Source organism: Podarcis raffonei, chromosome 3 (assembly GCF_027172205.1).
Source record: "Podarcis raffonei isolate rPodRaf1 chromosome 3, rPodRaf1.pri, whole genome shotgun sequence".
Classification (NCBI taxonomy): Eukaryota; Metazoa; Chordata; class Lepidosauria; order Squamata; family Lacertidae; genus Podarcis; species Podarcis raffonei.
Window position 1 is genome coordinate 92,067,102 of NC_070604.1, and position 26,227 is coordinate 92,093,328.

Here is a 26,227-nt window from a genome sequence, read left to right on the forward strand (position 1 = left end):
CCAGCCCCAAAGAGCAGCGGACAGGCTGTGCGCAGCCTGTCCGCTTCTCCCAGAGCTTCTCGGGGCTGCGGGGAAGCCCAGGTTTTCCCCCCCAGCCCCGCTGGCTGTCTTGGCTTCTGCCATAGCCGTGCAACCTCTCCAGCCAGGAGCTAAACCTCTCCAGCGCGGCTAAAGAAGCGTGGCTAAAGAAGCCAAGGCAGCGAGCGGGATCCATCCCGCTCGCTGCCTTGGCTTCCTCTTTAGCCTTGCGCAGCCTCTCCCAGCTGGAGAGGCTGTGCAAGGCTATGGCAATTCCCCCACCTCCCGCAAAAGCCCACACGAGCCGCGCACCCTTTAAGGAGTGCGCGGCTCCTGTGGGCTTTTCTACGAGGAGGGAGAAGCGACTGACTGGCCATGTCAGGCCCTTCTCCCTCCTGGGGAAAAGCCCGCAAGAGCCGTGAGAAGACAAATAACCAGAAACCTCAATAAATTGTACCTCCACAACTACAAGCCCCTGTGGCGACAAATTAACAAAGACCTAAAGAGATGGAATGACATGAATTTCACTCTCTCAGACAAAATAGCCATGATCAAAATGATCACACTCCCAAAACTAACCTACCTATTCCAAACCCTCCCAATCTGGATCCCCTCAACCCAACTCCGCAGTTGGCAGAGAAAATTACACTCTTTCATCTTCTCACATAAAAAACCAAGAATAAGCCCCAAATACCTGCACCACCCCACCTCAGAAGGAGGATGGGGAATCCCAACATAGAAGCATATTACATTGCCAACCAAATACGCCATATAATCCCATATATACTAGAAGATGAGACAAAACAATGGGTACACCTAGAGAGGGACACAATTGAAAATACCTGCACCACAGCGTACCCACTCCTCCCAAACAAACTAAAGAAAATTCCCACAACACTTAACAGGTACACACAAACCATGCTCAAAGCATGGAAAACACAAATAGGCAAATTATCCCCATCCCCACTAATCCCCCTGGCGTACCACCCATTATTCCACCATGCAGCACAAAACCTCCAGATAAAAACCTGGCGAACCAAAGGCTTATATCGCCTAATAGACTTTTATAAAAATAACAAACCCTTGTCAACACAAGAAATACAAGACAAACTAGAAGACACCCAAATGCCCTGGTTAACACAACACCAACTACATGCCCTCTTAAACAACCCAACAGTAAAATCAGCAGCAACTAGGCCCCTGACAACCTTCGAAAACCTCCTCCTAACAACAAAGGGAAACGGTAAAGGTACGGTATCCGCAATATACAAAATACTACTCCAAAACCCCGCAAATCCCCTAGACGCAATCAAAAAACAATGGGAGAATGACATAGGCTATGAGATTAACCCCACTCAATGGACCAGAATGTGGTCTAAACCCCCCTTTAAATCCATATCAACGAAAAGGAAAGAACTCACACTGAAACTCACCTACAGGTGGTACCTAACACCAAGGAAACTAGCGCTAATACACCCAGGAACCTCACCAAAATGCTGGAGAGGGTGCACCTCCACAGGCACATACCTCCACATGTGGTGGGAGTGTCCCAAAATCCAACTATTCTGGACAACAGCCATACAAGAAATATGTAAAATAACTAAGCAAGTATTAGACTTCACCCAAGAATTGGCCCTACTAAACATCTTCCAAGACAACAATGCCCATTTACACCACAAAGAACTCATAACCCACCTACTTTCAGCAGCCAGAAACACCATAACCAGACACTGGAGAGACCTGTCAGGAATAAGCATGGACCAATGGTACCAAATAGTATGGGAAACAGCCCTACTAGAAAAATTAACTAATAAACTGAAACTGACATGGGGACAAACAGAAGAAGACACCTTCACCCCGGTATGGCTCCCCTTTATCGCATACACAGCCCAACAGGACAACGACAATAATCCACCAACAGCATACAAATCAATATGGCTAACCTGATCCAAAACACCCACCCACATCACTCACACACGAAAACAAAGATCACCACAGCCAATCACAAACAAACAATCACACCCTAGGCCAACCCCAACCTCTCTCACCACCAAAGGAACACAAGTGAACAACACAAGCAGCTGACACCAAACTCTACATACATTAAGCATAATAGAAACACCGCTACCTGACCCCACCCCCATCCATCTCCCCTCCCTCCACCCCTTTCTTTTTTTCTTCTTTCTTTTTTCTTCCCTCCCTAATGCCTCAACAAATGAAACGGATTTGTAAAAATGTTACATGGAAGAAAAAAATACGAGGCATTACACTTACACTGTAAAACAAGAAAACCCTTAATAAAATATTTTTTAAAAAAAGAAAGAGCCATGCGAAGCTTGTGTGCGTCTCTTGAGGGCTTTTCCTGCCTGCCTCCCCCCTGCATTCGCTCCATAGGACGCACAGACTTTCCCCCTTAGTTTTTAAGAGGGAAAAAGTGTGTCCTATGGAGCGAAAAATACAGTATATCCTGCCAACCTAGCAATTCGAAAGCACATCAAAGTGTAAGTAGATAAATAGGTACCACTCCGACGGGAAGGTAAACGGTGTTTCTGTGCACTGCTCTGGTTCGCCAGAAGCGGCTTAGTTATGCTGGCCACATGACCCGGAAGCTGTACTCCGGCTCCCTCGGCCAATAAAGTGAGATGAGTGCCGCAACCCCAGAGTCGGTCATGACTGGACCTAATGGTCAGGGGTCCCTTTACCTTATTTAACTATAGGTTGCCACAACCACTGCCACTGTGAACACTTAAATTACTTGACCATTTATACTAGGGCTGGTTTGTTTTTTAGCCAAGGGATCGCCCAAACATTTAAAATAAATGTACCAGCATGCATGTTATTTTGAAGATACCCATTTCTGTTTTTGGAATGAAATGAACGGATCATTCATTGTTTGGAAAAAAAAATCTTCAATTTATTGCTGAAACTTGAGGAAAATACAGATTGCCATAAACTCTAAACAAGAGAGAGCTCTAATTACAATAAGATTTTGAAAATTCCATTGTAATTGGCATTGAATGAATGCATTGATTAATACTGTTGGTTAATTAATGTTTTCAGGCAAATTTAATTATTTTAACTTGACCCATTGCAAACTCTTACCTTAATTTTACTTTACCACGAGGGAACTGTCCACCAAACTAGATTCAGATGTTAATGGTTTTGAAAACACCACATTCATTCAAACACATGCATAGGATAAATTTGCTCATCAGGGCAGTAGTAGGGGTGGCAATCAGTACGCCTAACTCTGTGTTAGATCATAGCCCTTAGACTTAAACTTTTTTAAAAAATATAATGTATGAAGTGTAGGGGTGGTTGGGCAATTTTATTCAGTTCAAACTTCAAGGTGAACCTACAAAATTCCCACTTTCTGGAAAAAGAAAAGAATTAAAATATGGCCATCTTTGAAAATTTGCTGTCCCCTGAAATTTGCAATGTAGTTCATGAAAAAAAAAGATGCAAAGGCACATTATTTTAGGTAAAAGTGCTTTGCAAAAAATGTGTATATCGGGGAAATCACATTAAAATGTTGATGAATTCTTATGAGGATTAAAAATTAATCACAAACTGATGCAGAAATGTGGGGAACTGGATGCAAGATTGGAAAAATGAGAAACTGAGCGAAGCTGAAACGGCCAGATTCAGCCAGCCCTAATGGAGTGGTCTTAAACTTAATCCTATATTTTTATTGTCTGTGGAGGTATGACCTCACTGTCGGAATTCAAGCGAGCAGAGCCTCCAGCTCTTAGGAATTTGGCCACCCTCCAGGTGCCCGGCTTGAATCCTTGTTGACCTCCCCTGCCAGCGATTGCCGGCAAGATCAAAGGAGGTCTCTTCGGCGATCCTTTTCAAACGTGAAAAGAACACACCACTCCTCCCCCTCCCATCTCCAGGGGGGGGAATGAGACAGACAGAAATATATTTACATGTCTTTATTTCTGTCTTTCAGCAGTACAGAGAAACATGTCTGTACACTCTGCTTCCCAACTGCAGAGAGAGAATAAACTCCACCCATGTACTTCCAGTACAGGGTCATGTGTCACTCTGAGCTAACATCCGGCGCTCAGAGCAGTGAATAGACTGTTCCTGGTTCCCACGGTACAATCCAATAACATCCACATCCTGTTTACCATTCCTGTCACCTGGTGCTTGCTTCTGCATTGCTCCTTTTTCGTAACACTCACATGGTGAGCCCAAAAATGGCCACAGTGAGTAACACTAACCTGCTTCCCCTGTTTTTGGCCTTTACAAAAACTCATTTCGAAGAAGACTGTTCAGCATGGCATTCCAAATGTAAGTGGCCTATTAAAGATAAATAAGAACAAAAACAACTCCCCCCTTTTATTTCCACAGGGATCACATTTTCTCTCTCTCTCTCTCTCTCTCTCCTTCACAGACATACACACACTCATGGAGTGAGATTTAGATGTGCTGTTCCCACTTGTCAAGTTCTCTTTTAATTATTATTATTAATAGGTTTGTTGGTGCTGAGGGCTCCCTCCGCCTTTCCTTCAAAAGAAAGCCAAATGTAGGAGCTGAGTTCAGCAAATTACTGCGACGGAGTATGTCAGAATTGGGAGACGGTGCAAATTTAAAATTTTGTCTCTTTCTTCTTTTGTTCTTAAGGTAATCAAACAGTCTCTTGCTTTGTTCTTTCTTTGTCTTCTACCAAGCCTAAATGCACTCACTATCTTAAATTCTTCCTTCCCCAGGTCCTGTTGCCAAAAATCTACAAATTCCTTTGTGAGGAAGTCTGCCAAATTGTCTTTCTCACTTTCAGGTACTGCTCTGAGTCTTAAATTCCTCTCTTTTCCTTGTAATTCAATCATAGACAGTGTCAAATCATGATCCTCAAGTTTCTTATATACCGGTGGTATCTTTTCTTGGACGGCGGTTGCAATTTCCTTAGCTTCCTCGGCTAACTTCCGAGTCAAGGCCGATTCCTCCAATAATTTTTCAATAGACTGTGTGTTAGAATTCACCTTCTTTCCCAGTTCATTTATACTTGTAGTGTTCAAATCAATTTTTGCTGAGGCCTCAGCTACTTGTTTATTTGTCTCTGCAACCTGTTTAGCTAAGTTTTCCAAAGATGCATTAATTTTACCAAGTGCCTGAGCCAATAAGTCTTCAGATGACATAGCTTTTGGCTTAGCTTGCCAAGCAGCAGCTCCTACTGTGCCTGCTGCTCTGGATGTTGAAGCCCTTCTCTGATGTGTAGTGTCAGTCTTGTATTGTCTACCAGACCTGGTAGTTTTTTCCTGTGTCAGCTCTATCTTCCCTTTCTCATTTGCCATAGCACTCTCATACAAAACCCAAGGTCAGTCTCACACCTGGTAACTTTGTTTTGAAAAGGAATTTTCCAGGCTAAGTTGCTTAGTGGCTTAATAGTTGTTGCAACATAATCTCCTCTAGGGGGACACACTTCCAACTTCACTTGCAACTTTTAAAACAAATATAGTCCTTATAAGTCCCCATTATCCCTTAAAAGCCACAATTTCAATGTCCTTAAACGTTACTTTTTAGTCCAAGTCAGTTCAAAAAACAATGTATCTTTTCACAGAGTATCAGTATTCTTTACCCTTAAGGTGCTGACAGTTCTTCCCACTAATCAGCTTTCCCTGTCATAGGCAGTCCGTTCCCAGATTTTAGAGGCAGCAGATATAACTTTACTTCCCTCTTTCCTTGCAGGTATATAATGCTCAAATTTCTCCCCTCCACTCCTGCAAACAGGAGGGGAATCGCTTTTTTTGGTGTTGGATTTTGAGTCTTTAAAGAACGTCTTTCAAAGTTACAGCTTTACAGTCTCTTTGCTTTGATCTATTTACAAGCCGGAAAGGCAGACTTCCTGTTTATGCCTTTCCCGTTTCGGTGCCAAATTTACTCAATTTTTCTCCAATTATTTTGCTTACTCCTACTCACGGGTAGTTGCTTTAAATTCCAATTGTCCAGAAAGAAATCAGCGCTCTCTGGCCATGGCTTGTGGCTTCACTCCGCGAAGAGGATAGACGACTCTCAGCTCCGCGCTGCTCACCCCCGTTCCGTTCCGAAGCCTTTAAAAAGGCTCCTTCGCAGCAGGGGGGCACAAATGGAGCCTGCCGAGTCTCCGGGTTCACAGGCTTCACCGCCTGTGATTTATTCGGGTCCCCGCTTCGCCACAGCGGCCAGACCCAGTCCTCGCAGAGCCGGTTCCCTCCGGAGCTCAGAGGGAACCCGCCATTAGTCGCTGGCGCTGACCGGAAGTCTCCTGGAATGGAATACTCAGGATGAGACGGTTAAATCTGCTATGATTAAATGGGCACAAGATGTTGGACATAATATTATGTTTGCTGACTGGGAACAGTTATGGACCACAGGTATGAAGTTTATGGCATGTAATGCCTTAAGAGAGAATATTATGAAAATGATATACAGGTGGTACATGACCCCAGTCAAGCTTGCAAAAATCTATCATTTGCCTGATAATAAATGTTGGAAATGTAAGGAAACCGAAGGTACATTTTTTCACCTTTGGTGGACGTGCCCTAAGATTAAGGCTTTCTGGGAAATGATATATAATGAATTGAAAAAGGTATTTAAATATACCTTCTTGAAGAAACCAGAGGCCTTTCTCTTGGGCATGGTCAGCCAGTTGGTGTTAAAAAAGGATAGAACTTTCTTTATGTATGCTACAACAGCAGCAAGAATACTTATTGCAAAGTATTGGAAGACGCAAGATTTACCCACTCTGGAAGAATGGCAGATGAAGATGATCGACTGTATGGGATTGGCAGAAATGACTGGCAGAATCCGTGACCAGGGAGAAGAGTCGGCGGAAGAAGACTGGAAGAAATTTAAGGACTATTTACAGAAATATTGTAAAATTAAAGAATGTTGAATGATGCTGGATTGAAATTAAGGGGTTTCCAGCTGCAATGTTTTGAGATAAGGATTTGCTGAGTAAATAATTTGAATTGGAATACAAGAAGGGGAGGTATGAGGAGGTCAGGGAAATATGTCATTGAAAATTAAGTATTGTGAGCTGTATGTGTTTTTAAACTTTTTTGCTTTTTTCTTTTTGTTTGTATAAAATTGGAAACTTAATAAATATCTTTATAAAAAAAAACAGAATTAGGAGACGGGAGAGTAATATCACGCTTGGTGGAATATTTAACAGGCGCCGATTGCCTGGAAACGAAAATGGGTAAAAATAGAAGGAAAAAAACAGCACAAAAAACCTTTAATGAACCAGTAGAATTAAATTAAAAACAATGACCTTTTTTTCTGTTAAGTTGTCGGGCCAGTTGGGAAATGAGAATGAGTCTGCAGTTACTTTGGACCAAACGAGATGAGACATTATTAGATCATTTGAAACCAAGTCAGAGTTGGAGAACTGGTGGCCCGCAAGTCTTTCCAACTGACTCACTAGCTTCTAGTCTCAGGTTCAACCCTCTGCTCAGCCATCCACCCTCCTGCTGTTCTTCCAGGATAGTCTTCGCATGGCAAATTGGTGATGGTCTTCAGTGGTGACAGCCTCACTAGAAAACCCAGATGCTGCAGTGCTAAACTCTCTTTACTAGGTTCTTAGTGATCATTGCCAGGGCTTGGGCAATACACACACACACACACACACACACACACAGTGGTACCTCGGGTTACAGACGCTTCAGGTTACAGACTCCGCTAACCCAGAAATAGTACCTCAGGTTAAGAACTTCACCTCAGGATGAGAACAGAAATCGTGAGGTGGCGGCGCGGCGGCAGCAGGAGGCCCCATTAGCTAAAGTGTACCTCAGGTTAACAACAGTTTCAGGTTAAGAACAGACCTCCAGAACAAATTAAGCTCTTAATCCGAGGTACCACTGTATATGATTTTTATTGGTTTCACATATAATCAAATTACGTAACATCGTATCCTCTTATTTTATCTCTTTGGCTCCACTGAGCCTAACGACTTCCCTCCCTCCTGTGTAACGGTTTACAAAATTAAACTTTACATCTTTACATTTCGCTTTGTTTCCTATCCTTGTTATATCATTACCTAAAATATTATATTACTCAACTTGAAGAGGTAGCAATTTCTTCTTACAAATCATCAGATAACCCTGCTCATGATGTTAATTGCTTACAGTTGTCTTTCAGATATAATATAAATTTGTTCCAGTCCTTTTGGAATGCTTGGTCTCACTGGTTCCAGATTCTTCCCATCAGTTTTGCCAGTTCTGCAAAGTCCATCAGCTTCATCTGCCACTCTTCTTTTGTTGGTAACTCCTGTTGTTTCCATCTTTGGGCTAACAAAATTCTTGCCGCAGTTGGTGCATATAAGATCAGGTTTTTTATTTTGTCTCAGTATCTCTCTAACCACTATACCCAATAAAAAGGCTTCTGGGTTTTTTAAACAAAAGTGTTTTAAAACATTTTCTTTAACTCATTATGTATCATTTCCCAGAAAGAGTTTACCTCTTTACATGTCTACCACATATGGTAAAAAGTACCTTCCTTTTCCTTACATTTCCAACATTCATTTTTTGTTCTATACGTTTTAGCCAGTTTAACTGGTGTCAAATACCACCTATACATCATTTTCATAACATTTTCTTTAAGCATACTGCATGCAGTAAAATTAACACCTTCATTCCATACCCTCTCCCAACCTTCTAACTGTATATTGTGTCCAATAGCTTTAGCCCAATGTATTCTGCTGATTTTACCTCCTCATCTTTAGTAAGCCATTCCAATAATAATTGCTTGGGCAATCTTAAGTGACTGGGAACAAGCTATTAATGCTCCCACTCACCTCTCCCTTTCTGAAGCTTTTTCAAGTGCCTCAACCCAGAAAGCTGAGGAAAACTAAAATGGCACCCTTTAAGACAGGGCTAGGGAACCCTTTTCAGCCCAAAGGCCACATTCCCTTCTGCATAACTTTCAAAGGGCCACATGTGGGTGGTGGGTGGCACTACAGTCAAAAGTGAGGAGAGAATGCACATTTGGGCTTTCTGCAGATTCTACACCAGGGGTCAACAAACTTTTTCAGCAGGGGGCTGGTCTACTGTCCTTCAGACCTTGTGGGGGGCCGGACTATATTTTTTTGGGGGGGATGAACGAATTCCTATGCCCCACAAATAACCCAGAGATGTATTTTAAATAAAAGCACACATTCTACTCATGTCAAAACATCAGGCAGGCCCCACAAATAACCCAGAGATGCATTTTAAATAAAAGGACACATTCTAATCATGTAAAAACATGCTGATTCCAGGACTATCTCCGGGCCAGATTTAGAAGGCAATTGGGCCGGATCTGGCCCCCGGGTCTTAGTTTGCCTATCCATGTTTTACACACAACGTCATCGGCTCCCACCCTCCACTCAGGTAGGAAAGTTCAAGGACACTTTCCAGCATGGCAAAAACACTAGGGGTGAGGAGGGAGGGTAGCCTGTGGAAAAGCCTGAGGGCCAGACAGGGTGGCCTGAAGGGGCTCATTCACCTGAGCTTTGCCAGCCCTGCTTTAGAAGCATATTCTGAGTTTCAAACACTTGCTATTCAGCACATTATAGAGATGTGTATGTATGTGAATGTTTATGCAGCAAAAAAAAACAAACCAGGAGAGGGAGGAAACAGAGATGAGGGGAATAGAGTGACTGAGATTGGAGAGGGGGCTGGAAAGGTTCTGTGAAAAAAAGAAGGCAAATACGGAGATATGCCAACTGCTTGCAGAGATCCAGAGCTATGTTCTGAAAAGAGGGGAGGGGGAGCCTCAAAGACATTTTGTTGTTGTTTTTCTGTCCCTTCCTTAACATCTGTTTGCATGCAAACACCAGTTGCAAAGGAATGACTTCTTTAAAAGGGCAAAACTTTGGAAACTTGTTGTCAGAGCTGCCCGAGGTCCCAGCTCACAAAGGACCAACGCCGGTTCGTTGTTATGTACTAAAGTCTTTATTGAAGTTCAGTTTCGCTTTCACAGCCGCAGCGTGCAGCTCTATGTAACAGTCCAGCTGTTCCAAATGGCTTAATTAAGTATAAAATAAAGACGCAGAAAAGCAACAATATTTCCTTGGACTGAGGACAGCTCAATTCCACATCCTCTCCCTCTCCAGTCCGTTTTTATTACCCTTTGTTCTCACCAGCCGCATGGCTGCTTGCCAGGGTCTCATGTTACCTCATCTGGCCAAGGCTTAAGCCCACCCACACCATATAGGGTCATCACTGCCCAGAGGAAACACAACTCCTTTTAAGGTCAATACAATTCTAATACACGATAAGGCACAACCATGCTGGTCACCGAGGTCAGCGAGGCACCAGGTGGCGCTACAAGCCTTTGCCATGACTTCCTGGCTCCCACATGCCCTCTTTCTTTATATTTTAATCAGAATCATATATATCAGTACCAATACGGTTATATCGAGAGCGATAGGCGACTCTTGTGAGACCGGAAGCGGGCCGCGGACTGGAGAACCATGCAGTACATACAGAAATTAAAGAAGGAATACATTGTATACAGCAACACAAAATAATGCAAATAACTACTATAATAATCACTATAATCAATAAATGTCGAAGCCAACTTCCATCTGGAAGCCAAGAATATAACCATGCCCATGGATCAACGGAAGGAGGGGGGGCAAACGGATTGTGGGCTACCATGGTTTCCATATGGTCGATCGTCGCAGATATGCTGACATTATTATCAGGAATAAACATACAACAATGAGAATGAACAAGTGCACAAACTCCTCCTTTTGAGGCTAAAATCACATCCAAAGCAAAGCGATTCTGTAAAACCACTTCTCTCATTGCAGACAACTCCTGGTTGAGTTTCCTCAAAGCTTTTATGGTATCATTGAATAATCCTTCAGTCCAATTAGCTAGCCGATGGAGGTCCCTATAGTTCATTGCTGCACCCACTGAGGGCAGCAAGGCCCGAGAGACCTGGGTACCGATATATTGATTTATGGGTGAATTAACCTCCCGACGATTCCGTAGTCTAAGAGAAGATGGTAACTTATCAACCTTATACAACAACGGAACCACGAGACCCAATGTACATGTGCCTGTGAGGTTTCGAGGAATGGCTTTGTATGCTTTTTCGCCACAAAGCAACCATAACTCTCTTTGGAGTAAATAGCTGATATTACTACTCTGTTGGGACCAACTAAAGGCTGCAGTAAATAAGGAACTGATATGAAATTGCTCATCTGTGGCATTTGCTAAACTAGGGATAGAAGAATTCAGACTCCAATTTGCATGGTAGGTTTCTTTCCTAGTTTTTAGCCATGCACTGGTATCGCTTCTATAGCACTGAGATTGGTCACTGTATGTTCCTGTAAGAGAACAAGAGCTATTAAACATGAATTTCAATGTATATTGACAGTTTGGATATATGCCCCATGATTCTTTCCCCTCCTTAATTTGAAAACAAATGGGGGCAGGCTCATGGAGGGTCAATTGTACTGGAGGCCAAAAAGTTTGCTTAGGGGATATGATATTAGTAAATTGAAAAGATCCATTAACAGGCACACCATGAAGCATTATGCCTGAATGACTGGCAAAGGGCGGCATGTGCATACATAACCAACATTTAGAAGCATGCAATAAACTAGTAAACTTAATCATATCTTGTACAAAAATATTATTCCTCCATATCTTATGATAATTTTCACCCCTAAAAGTCTTATTCAACAACACTGTTCTTCTAGTTCGAGAGTGGCTGAGCCGTGGATACTGCCAGCCAGAGTAGGATTCAGGCGACAGCTGCTTGCCAGCCGATAAGGTGAAATATGGTGGTTTCAACTGGACCGTGTCGTCTGCTTCTCTTCCTTGTATAACGGTGCAGCAAAGGATGGCAAGGCAAATGGTTAGGAAGGCACTTCCACAGTTGAAGGGACTCGCCATGGCCGCACACATCGAGCTGGAACCCACAAAGGCTTGTCCTCGACGTCCACTGCCGCGTACCCTCGTCCCCACGTGATCAGCGGGACAGGTCCATGCCAAGCGGAATCAGGCAAGCGTCTGTACACCACCAAGGGGTGGGGGAGTGCCTCCTCCTTCCTAAAATGCAATTCCGCGGGAGTATGGGTCCTAATATTTGGATATAAAAGAATGTTAAGCACAAAAAGAACTTGGTGAACAGCTGAAGGGATGAGTGCTGTTCGGCCGCCAAGCTGTTTTAGCAATAGTGTTTTGAACATCAGGTGCGCCCTTTCCACTATCGCTTGCCCTATGGAGTTAAAGGGTATACCATGAGTTAATTTCACATTCCACAACATACAAAATTCTGAAAATGTTTTAGAAATATATGCTGGACCATTATCAGTTTTGATGCGCGCAGGTTTACCCATGACTGAGAAACAGCGGATAGTGTGCTGAATGACATGCCGAGCTGTTTCCCCCCTCATGGGCGTAGCCCATATGAATCCAGAGTGGGTGTCCACCGTGAGGTGAACCTTGGAGAGTGGAGCCAACACAGGTGTGTGTGTGACATCCATCTGCCAACACGCCAATGCAGACGTGCCCCTAGGATTGACAGCATCAAAAGGGATGGCCAGCTGAGATTTAGAACAAGAAGCACATTGGGACACAATATCCCTAGCTTGGGCCAAAGGAATAGAAAACTGCTTAGCCAATGCTTTCGCAGGGAGATGAAAGGTGTTATGACATAGTATAGGATCAGAAAAGAGAGAAAAGGCAGAAATGTTCTTCAGAGCTGAATCTGCTCTTGAATTTCCCTCTGCTAAATACCCTGGGTGTGATGTGTGGGAGCGAAGATGTGCAACATAATAAGGGAACTCTCTGTGCTGAAGTAAGGCCTGCAGGGCGAGAAACAAGGAAAACAAGTCAGAATCCAAGGAAGGAGTTATATAAGATATTGGTAAAATAGCAAAAAGGCGATATACATACTGAGTATCCACAATAAGATTGAAAGGTTGAGTAGGAAAGGATTGAAAGGCAAGAATCACAGCCGCTAGCTCTGCTCGCTGGGCAGAAGACTGTGGAGGGGTGAATAAACATTTCCATTTTCCTCCCTCCTCCCACGTCACTACTCCCCTACTTCTTGTTCCATCCGTGAAGAGGGTTAGCGCCGAGGGGAGAGGTGTGAGAGACAAGGGGGTAGCCAAAACATAGGTGACCTGTGTCAGAAATGTCAAACGGTCATCCTTTGGAGGATTAAAAATGATGACACCTATAAAATCAGCCAAAGCAATTTGCATGGCAGCATTTGTGATCAATAAATGCTGCTGTTCAGTCTGTGAAAAAGGCAAATAAATTGATGCAACATCAAAACCGCTCAAAGCTATAGCACGTGAACGTCCTTTGATAACAATGTCTGATGTGGATTCAATTACGGAATAAATGTTCTTCGGAGGGGTATGAGGTAAATGTAACCATTCTATAATGCAGATAGTCTTCTTCTTGTCCGTCTGAGCATATAAAATTCCTGTTGGCAACAATGGTGTAGCAAATACGGCCAGGTGCAGCTCGTGTGCAGAGGCCTCTGTGATCCTGTCCACGAGAACAGATCGCAGTTGCTGATTAACAGTTTGTAATGCAGTGATCATTGCCGAAGTGACCTGGATTACATCTGCTGGATCCTTGTGTCCTGCGAGCGCTGAAAACAATGGTGATAATGTGCTGGTAGGTAATGCAAGGAAAGAGCGAGCCCAATTCAAGTGCCCAAGAAGTTGTTGTAATTGCACAAGCTTCATGTTTGAAGGGATAGTCAGTTGGGGAACAATAGGCAGTGCTGCTTGCGCAGAGACTTTATGTCCCAGATAGGTGGCAGGCAACATCAATTGAATTTTTTCAGGTGCTACGTAGAGTCCCGCTTCTGCTAACGTGGCAGAAAGTTCTTGAAAAATGCCAGGCGGGAGTTCCTTAGCAGCGATTAAAATGTCATCCATGAAATGATAACATATGACCTCTAGGTGGCGCCTGCGGAAAGGTTTCAATGCTTCATCCACAAAATGTTGGCAAAGTGTAGGGGAGTTCCGCATGCCTTGTGGCAGAACAACCCACTGATATCGCTGGGTGGGCTGCGAATTGTTATATACTGGCAATGTAAAAGCAAACCGTTCCCTGTCCGCTGGATCCAGTGGGATAGAAAAAAAACAGTCCTTTAAATCAAGCACAGCCAACTGATATTCTCGTGGGAGCATATTTGGATTTGGCATGCCAGGTTGTAAAGTTCCCATTGGCTGTATCTGTTGATTAATTCTCCTCATATCCTGTAAAAGACGCCATCTGCCTGATTTTTTCTTAATAACAAAAATTGGGGAGTTCCAGGGAGATGAGGACGGTTCAATGTGGCCAAGAGTCAATTGTTCAGAGATAAGCTGTATCAAATCACCCTCAGGGACTTCCAATTTGTTGGAGGAGAGGAGAAATTTTAAGTCTTTAAAAAATTTTTGTTGGGGAGTAGTCAAAGAGCTGCCCATTTTTCTAAAATCAATATAAAAAGAAAGAGAAAAGGGATCGGTCTCACCTGGATCTTTTTAAAAGATGAATTCAGCGCTGTGAAACCCTTGCCGGGCGCGATGAGCCGATGATATCCACTGCTTGGATCGAAAATCCTCTCACAGTGTCTTTTAAAATCCTCTCAGTCTGTCTGAGACTGCTTGCTTCAAGTTGCTTGTTTTTTTCTCTTTTAAAACCCTCAGCCGTATTCTTTTATTCAGCCTCACACGGGGCACCACTTGTAACAGTCCAGCTGTTCCAAATGGCTTAATTAAGTATAAAATAAAGACGCAGAAAAGCAACAATATTTCCTTGGACTGAGGACAGCTCAATTCCACATCCTCTCCCTCTCCAGTCCGTTTTTATTACCCTTTGTTCTCACCAGCCGCATGGCTGCTTGCCAGGGTCTCATGTTACCTCATCTGGCCAAGGCTTAAGCCCACCCACACCATATAGGGTCATCACTGCCCAGAGGAAACACAACTCCTTTTAAGGTCAATACAATTCTAATACACGATAAGGCACAACCATGCTGGTCACCGAGGTCAGCGAGGCACCAGGTGGCGCTACAAGCCTTTGCCATGACTTCCTGGCTCCCACAGCTCTACGTCTCAAACTCTAGACCGCTGAAGCTCCATCTGAATCTCCTCCCCCCAGACACCAGTTTAAGACTCTAGCCTTGCTCCACCTCTTCCTTTGCTCTTTCCTCCTCTGGTTCCGCCTGTCCGTCGGGGTCTCGCCCTTCCTAGACTCTTCTGACGCTGAGTCCCCCGAGTCTTCCCCCTCCCTCCGGCTGGCTTTAGGACCTGGTTCCCAATCCGGGTTTTCTGCTGTCCCGCGCGCCTGTACATTCGAACTTGACGCGCGCGCCCAGCCGGCAACCTTCCTCCTGACCGTTACACTGCTCCTGTCACTGCTTCCCCCTTCGGGGAGGCTAGCTGGAACTGACCTCCCCTCCGTTCCCCCACTCTCCGATAGAGGCGTGGTCAGCTCTGACTCATCTTCTCTCCCCGCTGGAGGAGACGCTGGTCCTGACACATGGGACTCTTCCCCCCCACTATGCTCTGGTGGGGAAGCTGGTCCTGATCTCCCGCTGCTGCTTTGGGAGTCCCCGCTGGCCCCTTGTTTCTGGTGCGCCCCCCCTGGGACCCCCCTTGCCCTGACCATCGGCGCCCCCTTCTGGGAATCTTCTGATTCGCTGGAGAAGCTCATGGAATCTCTCGGGTCACTGTCATACTCCCCTACGCTGCCCTCAGATTCTTCCCCTTCGCTTTCCATTTCCTCTCTCCCCTGTGCTTCTGCTCCTGAGCCCCTGACACTTGTTCACATGTGAGACAGAGAGACGGATGGATGAATGGGGTTCATGCTTGTCTGTGGATGTACGGAAGCGCGTGAATTTGAGTGGTGGATGGGAGATGCATGTGGATGGTGTATGTGTGGCTTTGGCCCTACACGTTTTGCGCTGAACGTAGAAAGTCCTCTTGCATACACAAAACAGGGCTCTTATTTTGAACTGCGCACAAGTGCTTATTCCAGAAATCAACCTAAAGTTAGATAAGAAGACACTTAAAAGGCCAATCTGATAATATGCTTGGCGGATAACAGTACTTGGGAACTTGCTACATTGGGCCGGCTTTGATGGAGGGTTCTGCATCATAAGGCCTTTTCAGCAGCATGTGCAGTCTCTACAAGATAAGAGAACCTTTGCACTAACATCACCACGTACATATTTAATATATGCAGACACTCACCCAGTCTAAGATTTGGACTAATATCCCATGTAAGAAGCCATAGAAATGAAGGATTCAAGCTGACAACGACTGCGTACCCATTCATCATAGTGACAGGGGAGAGAGAAACATTGATAGATTCTACCTCTGCCTTGGAAGCAGGTGCTGGAATCCAAACCTCCTCAGGGCTCCAACATGCAGATGGTACCTTGCAGGAGCAGCTGCGGTCCCCATCACAGGGAAGGCCCTGCATACCTCCCTCTCCACCGTACAAGAGAGTCGGCTATCGCATGCAGAATCTCAGAATAAATTCCAGAACCACTGGATTGACAAGCGGCGTGTCTGTGCTTCCAGATGGGGCCTTGATTTGCAAACAAGCCACTGAGATGTTACAAATAGATCATGGGCAACAGATTTATTTCTTTCCTTACTTGCTAGATTTCCCCTAGTAAGGGTAATTCCAGGTTAATGGGGATGGAGGAGAATATGGGCTGTTATTTTCTATGCCAACAGCACTCTGTGGATGCTGCAAAAAAAAAAAAATGTGTGCCATGAGCATTGGTGATCCCACAATCTGGAAGCAAGCATCCTGAAATGACAGTATGCCATTAAAAAAAAAACATTTTAAAAATCCTACCCCATTGTAGTATTTAAAAGCTGCAGAGATAACAAATGAGGGTGTCTGTGTGCTTTTGGAAAAACAACCAGTTATGACAACTCAGTCTGAATGCAAATACAAATCACTGCCAAGTTCCCATCAGCTTTTCTTACCCCTTGAACTGCGACTTAATTTTGAGTAACCTCTGCAGTGTGTAGGGATGCGGGTGGTGCTGTGGGTTAAACCACAAAGCCTAGGACTTGCCGATCAGAAGGTCAGTGGTTCGAATCCCCGTGACGGGGTGAGCTCCCATTGCTCGATCCCTGCTCCTGCCAACCTAGCAGTTCGAAAGCATGTCAAAGTGCAAGTAGATAAATAGGTACCACTTCGGCGGGAAGGTAAACGGCGTTTCTGTGCGCTGCTCTGGTTCGCCAGAAGTGGCTTAGTCATGCTGGCCACATGACCCGGAAGCTGTACGCCAGCTCCCTCGACCCATAAAGTGAGAATAGTGCCGCAACCCCAGAGTCAGTCACGACTGGACCTAATGGTCAGGGGTCCCTTTACCTGCAATGTGTAAAGCAGCGATGGCTAGCTTGTGGCCCTCCAGATGTTGATGGACTCAACTTCCACCAACCCTGACCATTTGCCCTGCTGGCTGGGGCAGATGTGAGTCTGACAACATCTGGAGGGTTGCAAATTAGCCACGCCTTGTGAAGAGGGAAGTGAAGTGGGGATGTTGGAGATGCATACAGACCTCCCATTTTCTGGCCTTTCTTAGTACAGTGGTACCTCGGGTTACATACGCTTCAGGTTATAGACGCTTCAGGGTACGGATTCCACTAACCCAGAAATAGTACCTCGGGTTAAGAACTTTGTTTCAGGATGAGAACAGAAATCGTGTTCCGGCGCCGTGGCAGCAGCAGGAGGCCCCATTAGCTAAAGTGGTGCTTCAGGTTAAGAACAGTTTAAGGTTAAGAACAGACCTCTGGAACGAATTAAGTACTTAACCCGAGGTACCACTGTATTGCTTGTACACACGCCAAAATAGAAGAAGAGAAAGAGTGCCCTGTTCAACCCCAGGGGGTGGTATGCCTCCTATCTATTCAAACTACATTCATATGGTAGTTCCCTCAAATGTTCTTTAAAGAACTCTTACAAATTCTGCTCCAGCTTTCCAATTATACATATATACTTGCCTTTGTTTGTGTGTGGGTAGCTTCCTTCATTTGGCTTTGATACACCCAAAACACAACATGTTTGATATCACAGGTCTTTGAAGCACCTTGACTTCAAAAAAATAAAATAAAAATGAATTACAAGCACCTCTGTCGGAAGGAATACTAAAGAGCCAAGAATCTATCCCAAGAATCCTTATGGCCAGTTGTTGCTCTGTTTTGATCAGCCCTCATTTATCGTACTTCACACACACACACACACGTTTGATTCATAGGATTTAATTAAACAGAATACAATCTAAAGACCCTGAAGCTAACAGGAGCACAGCATTTATGCCTTGTGGACTTCCCACAGACAGCTGCCTTCTGGCAGTCAACAACGGGCAAACATTTACAATGACCTGCAGCACCATCCAGTCATTTCAGGTACATAAAGCTGTCATTCAATGCAACACTGAGTCGTACATCAAAAAGGTATGGTCTACTCTGATGGTCAGCAACTCCCCAAAGGCTTGAGGAAAAGTCTTCCCCGGTTGGTCCTTTTAAATGGAAATGCTAGAGGCTGAATCTGTGATACTATGAATGTCAAGTGTTGTGTAAAAGGTAGAATGGCTATGCTCAACCTCCACTGTAGAAGACAGTATGTCTCTGAGTACCAGCTGCTGGTGCTCACAAATGGTTGCCCTCAGGTCCTGCTAGTGGGCTTCCCAAAGGGACCTGTTTGGCCACTGTGAGAACAGAATGCTGGACTAGATGGACCATTGGCCTGATTCAGCAGGCTCTTCTTATATTCTTACATTTTTGATACCTGGGAGCTTCTAAGAAGAATCCATTTAGTTCACCAAGGTTTGCTTCGAAGGAGATCTTGCTGGATCAAGTCTTGTATATACAGTCATACCTTGGAAGTTGAACGGAATCCATTCCAGAAGTCCATTCGACTTCCAAAACATTCAGAAACCAACACGCGGCTTCCAATTGGCTGCCACAGCTTCCTGCTGCAGCCAATCAGAACCCACGGAACCCGTGTCGGACATTTGGGTTCCAAAGAACGCCTGCAAACCAGAACACTCACTTCTGGGTTTGCGGTGTTTGGGAGCCAAAACATTCAACTCACAAGGCATTCAACTTCCAAGGTATGACTGTATTTCATTATCCCGTTCACACCTCCTAGTATTAAAAAAAACACAAACAAGTTTGGATGTTGGATTGTGATTATTTATGAAAGTAATTTATCTCCATGGCAACACATTAGAACCTGTGGAAGATTGGGGCGGGCCAAGGGAGGGAGGGATAACCTAAAATGCTCAAAGGGTCAGAGGTCACAGATACTGAAATCAAGTGGAGAGCAAGTGAAGTGGGGGGAAGCCAGCAGAAATGAAACACTCCAGCATCCCAGAATGACTAATTACATAGGAGAGAGAGAGAGAGAGAGAGAGAGAGAGAGAGAGAGAGAGAAATCGTTCAAGAATAACTATAAATGAGTGTTGATTACAAGGCAGCTTCCACGTTTCCCTCTCAAATACCCACCAGCTCTTTGAAATTCAAGAGTTCTCTTATGTGAACATCAAAAAGGTAAAAGCATGAGCCGGGTTACATGCTTCCTCATTCCGAGAGATGATTAGAAAGAGTGGGGGGAGGGATCTAAATGATGTGGCCATGGGGTTGCGGGGAGGGAGAGTGTGGAAATAAAGGAAAGGAGAAGTCAGCACAAAGCACTAATTATACAGTTTCAGAGTAACACCTGGTTTATTTTTTTACTCTTTTAATCAACGTCATTTGAGCACAGCTCCTATGAAGTGTGTTTTCACTCCCAGGGAACTTGAAAGAGGTGGGAAAGTTGTTTTCAGCAAGGCAGGCTTCTAAACAGGGGTGCCAACTTCAATGGGTTCAATCCGCTTGGTTGATTAATTGGAAGGACCCAATTTCAATGGGTGTGAAAGGCACCCTTGTTTCTTTATCCAAGGCTATTTTTGGTCCCAGTGTGTTAATGTTCACCGGGAAAACGAAATGTTCAAGACTCCCTTTGCTTCCCTAACAATAAGTGGTAGAGTTATAGCTTACAAAAATTATATTACTTTATTCACTGGAAAGGGCAGAAGGTTAATCAATTAAAATCAAAACTACCGTATTTTTCGCTCTATAGGACGCACTTTTTTCCCTCCAAAAATGAAGGGGAAATGTGTGTGCATCCTATGGAGTGAATGCAGACTTCAGGAAGCTATCCGCAAGCCTTTGGAGCACGGCAGGAGTGCCCACCGCGCTCCGAAGGCTTGCGGATATCTGCCCGAAGCCCTGGGTCCGCTGCGAAGGCTTGTGGATAGCAGCCTGCTTCCCCCACCCCAGCCCCGCGCCTGGGGGGGGGAATAATTTTTTTTCTCTATTTCCCCCCCCCCCAAAAAAAACTAGGTGCGCCCTATGGGCCGGTGCACCCTATAGAGCGAAAAATACAGTAATCTGCTGCCTGGGGTACAGATGGGAGCTGCAACTCCAAACATCTTGAGGGTTCTAGGTTGGGGAAGGCTGCTATAGAAGAAGCAGGGGAATCTGTTGGTAGCTTCTTCTCCCTGCTCTTAGAAATCTCTGAACTGGCTCTCGCTGGGTGGCCACTGAAAAGCACTGCCTTGCTCTCAGCCTAATGGGCATTGTGGGAATGAGACGATGCATAAAATAAAGACTGCAGAGCACTTTCATGCAATGAAAAAATGTTATAAAAACCATTACAATAGCACTGAAATGATCCATTTGGTGGTGTTAGACACACTCCAGCTCCTCCTTTGTTCTGTCTTTAACTGGACTAATGCCCACTTCCTTGTTCCTTCCTTCAGGCTCCACGTTGGCACACAAGGCCTCTGCCTCCCCCTCTCCCCCTTTGCTGCCTAGCTTGGCACCAGCCCCCAGTACAGCCCTGCAGCCAGAAATCCAATGGGGAGTTGGGCATTTTGCCTACAGTATCATACACAACAGCTTTTCCTAGTCGGATGAGTGCCAGTCAATGTGTCTTTTGAAGCTTCCACTCTTATTAATGACTTCTTTTTTTTAACAGTGCCAGGCTGTTCCTAGAACTTACTAAATTGCCCATAAGTACAAGGGAGCATGAAGGGACACAGGTGGCGCTGTGGGTTAAACCACAGAGCCTAGGACTTGCCGATCAGAAGGTCGGCGGTTCGAATCCCCACAACGGGGTGAGCTCCCATTGCTCGGCCCCTGCTCCTGCCAGCCTAGCAGTTCAAAAGCACATCAAAGTGCAAGTAGATAAATAGGTACCGCTCCGGCGGGAAGGTAAACGGCGTTTCCGTGCGCTACTATGGTTCGCCAGAAGCAGCTTAGTCATGCTGGCCACATGACCCGGAAGCTGTACGCCGGCTCCCTCGGCCAATAAAGCGAGATGAGTGCCGCAACCCCAGAGTCGGCCATGACTGGACCTAATGGTCAGGGGTCCCTTTACCTTTTACAAGGGAGCACTGGGCCTTTTGTGGGCTGTAAGTTTTATTACACTACATTTTGCAAAAGGCTACACTGAGCAAAGGGCTGTGACACAATCTTTGTGAGAGAGGTGGGGTGGTGACGGGGAAGGGATGAACACCTTTACTTGCACGTTGTTGATGAGTAGCAACAACAAAAGCCGAGATGGGCAAGCGCTCCCAAACTCATCTTGGATTACCAAAGACCAATATTCCAAACCAAGCAAAAGCTCAGAAAAAATGAAAAAACCTCCCATATTTTTAATTCACGCTCGATTCAATGAGTAACAGGGTTTCATTGTGCTGAATTGGCAAGAGAACTAAGTAGTCACAGTGGCAAAAAGACGAGGTTGTGGTACAGAGCCCATTTCTTGCAGAGATGGCCTTTCTCTCCTTGGTTATTTAACCTGCGGCCCATCAATTCTCTCAGTATTTATCTATTATAAAATTTATATCTCAAAGAGACATATACACCTCTCCCCCTCTCCATTTTTTTTTATATCCACAACAAACCTGTGAGGTAGGTTAGACTGAGAGACAGTGACTTGCCCAAGGTCACCCAGTGGGCTTCACTCAACTGAGAGGGCAGGGGAAGCTGGCAATTCTTCTCCGGCTCAGATTTTAAAGCAAGCTAGAGAAGAAATTATAGGTTTGAAAAGTTTGCTTCTCCTTTGACGTGAGCTTTAAGAAACGCCATGAATTCTTTTTGAGCCTGCCTAGGGAGAAAGTTTGCCAGAATCTCTAATCGGAACATGCCTAAATCACTCGTCCTTCTGCTTCTCTGAACATCCAAAACTGTCCTTTAGAGATTCCACATGTAGATAATTGTCTCCCCTACTCAGAGCTGCCAGGGCAGCTGTAAAAGGAAATGGAGAGAGCTGCCCCTGTTGAACACAGTATTAGGGTATTCAGACATGATTTTTCTCACAAGGCCTTTTGTCTGGAAACTGCGCTAGAGAGTGCTGTAAGATGAAGGCATGTTTCATCCCTTTCCCCTGAGGCAAAGGTCAAAGTTTGCCAGCATAAGTAATCTGTAAGTAGTATATTACCTCACATTCCCTCGCAGCTGCCTCTGGCACTGGTCTGCCTCAGTCCCTTCTGTTCTCCGCTGTTTATTATTTAGAGAAAGAGAGAGAGAGAAATGCAGACCGGTTCCCTGCTTTCCAAGAACATTTCTGCAGTGAGGTAAGAGCCTCACTGGAGTTAAGAAGAGCCAGAAACATTTATTAAGGCGAGCTTATAATGCTTATGCCAGTGCCTCAGCAAATCAGGGTCAGGGAGAGCTCCCCACCCATTCCTATGCATTCAAGAGTGTTCTCTTCCTCTGGGAAAGCAGTTGGCCAAAGCTAGGGTGGATTCATGCCACGGAATTTTCTTAGGTGAAATGTTGTATTTCATACTTGGGTTTTGACCAATCGCCATATGTGTAGCTGGAGGGGGAGGGGTATAATATTAATATTTATTGGTATCCCACTCTACCTCCTAAGCAGAGGATGACATTAAGGGGGTTGATATCTGGCCTCTAAGATGCCTGCATTCTTAGCTTCAGGCACTGTGAATCTCTTCTATAAATCATTTCTTGTGTATGTTTCCTATCAGATTACCCAGGCTAATGCCCCGGTGGCAGGGGTTGCCTTTGTGTCTATAGTGCAGGCAGTCCTCACTCTCTGCCAAGACATCTTAAATTGCTGTTTTGCAATGATAAGTATGGTTACAGTGGTGCCTGGGGACAGCACTGCTCTCTTGGCTTCCAAATACCATGGGTTGCTGCAACTTACTGGGAAGGTCAGCATGAAGATTGGAATGGGATTTGGCTCCACTGCCATGCCCACAACTGCAATGCTCCCTTCTTCTTCTTCTTCTTTTTAAATAATTTTCATTAATTTTCTTTTTCTCATAACAAATATCCAATATCAATAACCTTCATTTTCCAATTTCCCCCCTCCCTATTGACTTCCCTCAGCTTCCATTTCTGGTTCATTATGTCAAATGTTACATTCTGCTGTTTGCATATAGTACTATGTTGTCACATTGTTAAATTTCTTGTTCTCCGTAAATAAAGTTGTAAATGTTTATTTAAATCCTGCCAGAGAGTCCATGTTTTTTGTTGTTTCTGCAAATATGTTGTAAGAGGTTCCCATTCTTTTTCAAAATCACTATTGTCCTTTTCACGCAGTTTATCTGTAAACTTTGCCAACTGTTCACCAACTTTTCTTGCCATTGTTCTTTTGATGGTATTTCTCCAGTCTTCCAGTTTTGTGCTATTAAGATTCTTGCTGTTGTTGTAGCATACATGAATAATGTCCGTTTTTCTTTCGGTCCTAAAATACCTAACAGAAAAGCTTCTGGTTTTTTAAACAAATGTTATTTTAAACATTTTTTTCAATTCATTGTATATCATTTCCCAAAAATGTTTAATGCAATGCTCCCTTCTGCCATGCCCAGGAGCAGCACATCCCCTTTCACCGCTTGGCACGCTGCCCCATTCCATCACCACGCCACCCTGGTATCCCTTATCTGGATTGTGTGGCAACACTTGCAAAGCAGTGATGACAGTGTGCTCTGGCAAGATCTTGCCAAAATCTTGCAAGATCTCGTGTGAGATTTTGGCAAGATCTCGCAAAATTTTGGTGATATCTCACTGGAAGCTGGCACCAGTGCCCGTGCCGCTTCTCTGCTGGTGGCAGAGGTGGGCAGGCCGGCCCTGTCCTTTCCTGTCCCCTTCACAGTAAATGGCACTAACATGTGGTGCTCAGAAGCTGAGAGAGCAGCGTGGCCCCAGCTGCCACTACCACGTGCTTATATCTGATCTCTGTAAGACTCCGCCTAACTAAAAGCTAGTTCAGTTGTACTGAACCCAACGCCAATGAAGTTAAAACAAAAAAATGTATTTAATTAATACAAACTTATCACAATATATCCTCAGCTAGCTGGCAACATGGACATAGTAGAGCAAATGTGATACGTATCGGGTGGATATGTTCAAGCCTTCTGCCTTTAATTCCTACTAAATTAATAGAAATTCCCAGGGTGGTTGGACCTTTAAATCCCATGGACGTACTTTTGAAATACTTGGGAGAATTTGGCTCAGAAAACAAAGTGGAGTTAATAATTCATTTGATAAAAGCAGCTAGAATATTGATGGCCCTGTTTTGGAAGAAAGCAGACATTCCAGTCAATAAGAAAATGGGAAGAAAAATGTTGGGCCATGAAAAGATGTTTGAATGTGGCATTTATTTCACTAAAGGGAAAGGAGAGTGAGGCATTTAAATGTTGAGGGTCTTAGATGGTTTCTTCTGCTTATTTATTTATTGGGCCTTAGGATGCATCACTGGGTAGACTTTGTGATATATTGAAATGAAGAATGGAGCTCTGTAAAATATTAGTTAAATTAATGGAGCAAACTTAACTATGTCTACGTGGAAAGAGGTCCTACTGAATTCAATGGGGCTTACTCCCAGAAAAGTAGGATCAGGACTGGTGTGCATTATGAGCATAGCTTCAAATGTTTCTGCATTTATTATAGCTGTGTTCACGCAACATGCTAAACCATGGGTTTATGAGGGCAAGCTGCTACAATCACCTTCACATTTGGCTCACTTGCTCTCCTCTCCCCTTCCAAAGCACTCTTCCCTTTCAGATCTACCACCGCTTGTCATGATGTCTCAACCTGGAGAAATTGGCTAGTCTAAACAATGGTTAGGGAAAACATACCAACTTCAAACCATGATTTACAATGTTGGCTTGTTTCCACTAATTATAGTCAAGATGAACTACAGTTGAGGGTTCCGATTAAACTGTGATTAATCTAAGGCCAAACTCCCTGAGGCAGTGCAAGACAGAAGTGACCATGGGGTCACTAAGAGTCAGACACGACTTAACAACAACAACAACAACAATCTAAGGCAGGAGCTTCCAATCTCCTCCTGAGTTTAAGGAGAGGTGAGGAGGAAGTACATAAGCCCAGGACTTGTGGCAGTTCATCCTCATAATGTAAAACCATGGTTTAGCATTTTGTGTGACTATGCATACTTACTCGGAGGTAAATGTCACTTTCTTCAATCAGGCTCACTCCTTATCCAGAATACAGTCGTACCTCAGAAGTTGAACAGAATCCATTCTGGAAGTCCGTTTGACTTCTGAAATGTTCGACTTCCAAAACATGGCTTCTGGTTGGCTGCAGGAAGTTACTGCAGCCAATCGGAAGCCACAGAAGCCCGTCGGATGTTTGGCTTCCAAAAGAACATTAAAAAACTGGAACAATCACTTCTGGTTTTTGATCGTTCGGGAGCCGGAACGTTCAACTCCCAAGGCGTTGGGGAGCCAAGGTACAACTGTACAGTGGTACCTCGGATTAAGAACTTAATTCGTTCTGGAGGTCCGTTCTTAACCTGAAACTGTTCTTAACCTGAAGCACCACTAATGGTGGCTCCCACTGCCACCGCGCTGCTGCTGCATGATTTCTGTTCTCATCCTGAAGCAAAGTTCTTAACCTGAGGTACTATTTCTGGGTTAGCGGAGTCTGTAACCTGAAGCGTCTATAACCTGAAGTGTCTGTAACCTGAGGTACCACTGTATTTAAGATTGCAGGCTGTGATACTTGAGCTGTTTTTATATATATCTTTGAGTATGTTTTGATGTTAAAACAAGAAAACGAAGCATCACTCTAATAAAACAATTATCCATACAAACCGGAAACAACACATTTCTCATACTATCAAGATCAACACATTAGAGCCACTTAAAACACAAGTTTAACAGCTGAGGCTATTTAAAGGAAGGCTTCTGAAACTCATAAACATGACTATACTTCTTA

At 44.3% G+C, this 26,227-nt stretch overlaps 1 protein-coding gene across 1 annotated transcript in view; it reads right to left on the minus strand.

The window, feature by feature from the left end:
• GALNT14 (polypeptide N-acetylgalactosaminyltransferase 14) overlaps positions 1-26,227 on the minus strand; it is a 254,532-nt gene that overhangs the window by 59,156 nt on the left and 169,149 nt on the right. The gene's annotated exons all lie outside the window — the stretch shown is intronic.